The sequence below is a fragment of the Echinops telfairi genome, unplaced genomic scaffold (genome assembly GCF_000313985.2).
Source record: "Echinops telfairi isolate 266 unplaced genomic scaffold, ASM31398v2 ScPeMD7_7420;HRSCAF=8458, whole genome shotgun sequence".
NCBI lineage: Eukaryota > Metazoa > Chordata > Mammalia > Afrosoricida > Tenrecidae > Echinops > Echinops telfairi.
In genome coordinates, this window is record NW_022111320.1 from 26,079,722 (window position 1) to 26,084,896 (window position 5,175).

The 5,175-nt window shown below is 43.4% G+C and overlaps 1 protein-coding gene across 1 annotated transcript in view; it reads left to right on the forward strand.

The window, feature by feature from the left end:
- Nucleotides 1-5,175, forward strand: part of OSBPL10 (oxysterol binding protein like 10) — a 375,692-nt gene that overhangs the window by 18,252 nt on the left and 352,265 nt on the right. The gene's annotated exons all lie outside the window — the stretch shown is intronic.

Consider the following 5,175-nt stretch of genomic DNA (forward strand, 5'->3'; position numbering starts at 1 on the left):
GACTCACAGTGGCTCCATATATCACAGTCAAACTGCCCCACTGTTCCCGAGCATTTACCTTTGGGCCAGCAGTCAACTCTTCAGATAGCAGTTGAGCATTTTGATCCCTGTACCACCAGGGTTCTCCTTATCAGCGTAAATGAGATAAACAGATTTTTAAATACCCATGTATATACTAAAGTAGGAATGACTGTTGAAAGTCACTGGGTTACACTCACTTTGGAAAGAAATTTTACTTATCCAAGATAATTGAAAAATAACTGAGCTATTTGGCAACTCTTCACTCATGGACAGCTCTGTCTCAATGGAAGAGACAAACTCTCCATCAGGAACAGGAGACTAGAGTTCCACAGGGAAAGGGCAGTTTCTAATTCAGGTCAACTCGAGGGGCAGTTAATTGGAAAGAGCAGCTATATATGGGAAATTCAAATTATTTAAGGACCATATTGAACATTCACCGCTCAAAGCACTTGAAAAGTAGCCAGTAGAATATGAGGGTTAGCAGTTGCGTATGGGGTGACAGAATGAAGTAGCTCAGTCCCTGTAACCCAAGATCAATGCCGTAGTGGTATTGTTCCATGGGCCAGAAGCCTGCCGCTGTGCCTCGTGGTCTCAGGCTGCACATCCGTTCCGACTTCTGATCTTGCTGCTGTGGCCTCTGGCATCTCTGCTGCCACCCCCACCCCACCCCACTTTGTGAAGGGATCTCACACCCAATCTGCTGGTCACTCTTCCTTCTCGATGGCCAAGGGACACTCTCTCTTCCTGCTTCCGAGATAGACATTCACTCCTATACCCAGTGTAATGGCAAAACCGACCAAATCCCTCGGTGAGTGTTGCACGCGCATTAGTTGCATAGTCTCACCACCAGTTGTTTGTTGCAAGTGACAGAAACACGACAAATCTGACAGGTAACATCTGACCTCCTCAGGCTTCCAAAGGGACCTGGAGAATCCAACTACACTCCCGCTCAAGGCCGATTGCAATAAGGCAGAGGTCAGATGAGCCATCTAAAGCAATTTCCCTTCGCCACAGTTTCAATGAGCACAATATTTGGGGACCAGCCATCCGCTCAAATTCTGATGTTACCTGTTTTCCCTTGCTAGCAAGAGACCAATTGATGCAGCATTCCTGGGACACGTTGTGAGCAGTTCTCACTTGAGAGCACGCACCCCCTGTGGTAAGATGTGCTGCTAGTGGGTGCCGTGGGATGGTGAGGATATTCATGATCTCTTTCTCTTTATTTTTGGGCAAAACTAAAAACAATGAAATGAAGCAGAAACTCCAACACTGTATCCCATTGTGTAGTATTTTCCTATTTACGGCATGGTAAGTGGGTACTGTCTTCCACACTTTTCAGATGAAAAACGAAACAAAAACGAAAAACCAAACACTGACAACCTGGGGGATAAGCTGTCCTGATGACAAGGCAGAGGAAGTGCCATGTGCCCACCCAGGTCCACGGGACCCCTAATATCATTTGAGCCAAGGTTCTTCCATCCCCCACCCCAAAATATTTGTCTGATAAAATATGTTGCAGACAGATTACTTAATGGGGAGAGTTTAAAATAATCTTTTTTTTGTCTGATACCTGCCAATTCACTGATTTTTTTTATCCCTTTAAGAATGAATGATGTTCATAAATGTTCATAAGGAGGCTATTAGGGCTAAACATTGTCTATTGACATTATAATAGTCAAACTTACAGAGCCCAGTTATGCACATAAATCGGGCATGCTTTTATAGCCAGAAATAATTTACTGCATAATGTCTGCTAGTAAATCCAAGCATATGATGATCCTAAATGTGACTTGTCAGAAAGCAAACTGTTTGGCTGTATGAAGGGCACAGGATCTATAAATAAAGGTACTCACCTTTGCCTCAAGATAAATCTCTCGGATCATTTCCTCTCCTTTGGCTTTTGCCCCACCGTGAGTGCAAAGCCTTATGGGAAAGAGGGTAGTTAAGGTTTTGTGTCAATGCCCTGGGCCAATGATTTGCCGTTTGAGACCTGGTGATCTCCATGATGAGATCTTCTTGGGGCTGTGGGCTGCTTCCACTATAAGTGGATGCTGTGAAAAAGCTTGTTTGCTTTTTCCTGGGTTGGGATCCTACATCTAGCTTATCAATCATCTTTGTGCTGGAGCCATTGTGGATTCATTCATCTGCAGTCAGAAGTCTGCTGGCTGATGGGGTTAACCGGCCCTGGTAACTATGTGAGCCAGGAGAAATCTCTTGCCTGACATCTGACTCATGCATTAGGAACTTGCCCACCTCTGCCATTGTGTAAGCCGTTTCCTTGACACAATCTCTCCGCATATATACACATAGATGAGCACCACTGGTTTTGTTCTTCTAGAGAACCCAGCGTTAGACATCTTCTACCTTGTTTTAGTTCTCGAGATTCACAGCCTCATTGCCATTTGGGAGGGAGTTCCTGAAAAATATTCTTTGCGCCTGTCCAAATGTATTTGTCAACTTTGTGTTTTGCTTTGCTTTCTTAATTCTGTTTTCTAGGGTTGAAAATGGGACCTCTTCACTTACTGCTGTTTATATCCAAACGGTGGTGTTTTCTCTCTTCAGTAGACTCAACCGGTTGAAAGCAACTTGGACGTTAAAATGAACCCAGAAAGAAACATCAGCATGTGGCAGCAGCGTCTTTCTGGAATTTCCCTCCTTTCTAAGAATGGGGAACAGAAAGATGCCTGATGGATTTTCTGCAGGTTTTTTCTTTCTTTCTTTTTAAACTTGGGAAAATCAGTTTTGTGGGTAAATGCCAAGTAACCCACTACCCCCTCCTTGTTTGGCAACTTATATTAAAATAATGTTTTTGTCTTTAGAGCTTCGCAGCCAGAGAACAGCTCATATTGAGATGTTGAGAAACCTCTAAGCAAACGAATCCACAATTGTGTCATTGTTTTCTGCTTGGCAGAGTGGAGAGAATGGAGCTGCTTCTCAGCGGACTGTAGCAAACAAATGTTGCAATTCGTTCAATTTAAAAGGTTTCTCTGAGCAGAAGTTCTCCTCTATAGGAAGAGCTGCATTGTCATTTTCTCTCTTTTATGACTCTTTGGAGTATTTTACCAGTGCAAGTAACCTACCTGTTTGGTTGTTTGAGTGAAGCCAGGGGGACGTTGGGACAACAATTTGGCACATTAGTCAACACTGTCATCCAAAGAGAATTGTTCAGGAACCTCCTATCAGGAGTCTGGGAGCCCTAAGTCCACTCTGAGCTGACAGTGAGACCCTGGGGAGTCTCCTGCCCTTTTGGAGTTTTATTGTCCTTATTAGTAAAATGGAGATGTTGGGCCCATGCCTCGACTTCCCGCACTCCGCGGTGCATTTCAGCACAAGGCAGGTTGGGGAGAGAGGTGACAGGCTGCCATTCGTGGTGACTTTATACTGACCATACGCTGCCCGTGTGTCACTTCACCTTTGCATAGGGGTTTCTATGGATTTTTTTAAACCTTCTCTGATGCTTATATCTTGTGGCCTTTCAGGAGCCTCCACATTGCTGAGAAACAAACGGATATCTAGGTTTCTTCTTTTAGCAGGAAAAGAGCTGACATTTACAGTGTATTTTTGGTTTGCAAAAAAAAGGTGCACATTTCGTGTCTTACTTAAGCATCATATCTTCATTGTAATATACTCGTGGGTGGTGTGTAGAAGAGACTTCTAGCCTTTTATCCAAAAGGTCTGAGTAATATTGCCTGGGAAACAGAAAGGCTTGAGTAATTGATGGTGTGTTAGTCCCGGCAGACTAGAGAAATAAATCCATGGACATTCATATGTGTAGAAGAAAGAGGTTTATCTTCAAGAGCAATAGAATATGGAGAAAACATCCCTGTCCAGTCCAAATCAAGTCCATACATCTGGTATTAGCCCATATGTCTGATACCAATCTATAAATTGCTCTTCAGACTCATGTACCACATGCAATGATTCCAAATGCAGGATGATCACAGGCTAGTGTGTGGAAAGTCTTGTGGATCCAGTGGCAGTATAAGCATCTCAGCACTGGCAGGGGTGTCTCCACGTGGCTTCTCCAGCTTCGAGGCTCTGGCTGCCATGCGCCTGTCTCCATGTGGTTTGTCAATAAGAATGTCTAGCAGTGGCTGGATGTATGTCTGTCCTGCCTCCAATGAGCTATTTATCTCCTTAGCACTTCCAAATGAGATCATCAAGCTATGACCTGATTGACAGATTAAACTCCAGCCCTTCACTGGAAAGTCTCAAATTGACAACAGATTGTGTAACTACTACCGATGGTAAGTACCTATATACTCGAGTATAAGATGACCCAATTATCAGCAGATACACCTAATTTTACCACAAAAATTGCATTAAAATGTGCTGAGAAATGGCTTATACAGGAGTATATATGGTATGTAGGCATCCATCCATCCATCCATCCATCCATCCATCCATCCATCCATCCATCCTTTTGTTTCTTCACTAGAAAGCCCATTCCCTAAACTAGGGGTTCACATACGCAGGACAATTGAGACCTGACATACCTTTCTTTTGTACATTTACATTGAATACAATTCACGTTGTTTGGTCTATGGGTTTCTGACAGTGCACCACCATCCAGATATAAAAGAGTTCTATGACCCTTCCCATTCCAAGCACAGCCTCCCTTTGTGGCCACATCTTCCCTCCACCCTGAACTCTTGTAACCACCGAGCAGTTCTGTCTCCTGACAGCTTGGCCTGGGACAGCAGGTCATAGAGATGGGACCAGAGAGGAGCCCGACTTCTTCCATGTAGCACAATGAATTTGAGAGTCGTCTGTGATGCCATGGGTGTTAATAGCTTTTATTGTTGAGTGCCCTGTATGACTGGATCACTGTGTTATTATTATATTTAATCCAATCCCTAGTTGAGGGATATTTGGATTGTGTCCAGATTTAGAGGATTGGGAATAAAGCAGCAATAAATACCCATAAATAAATACAAATAAGTTTTTATCACTTATTACATTTAAATAAATATCTATGAGTGGGCTTGCTAGGTCATGTGGTAAGTGTTGGTCCAAGCTGGTTATACCTAGTTACACTTGGCCAGCAGTGTGTGGGAGTTTCCGTTACTCATTACCGGCATTTCATATTGTCAAGTTTTTGTTTTGTTTAGGCATTCTCATCAGTATGTGTCCAGGACTCATTCCCTCTATAGT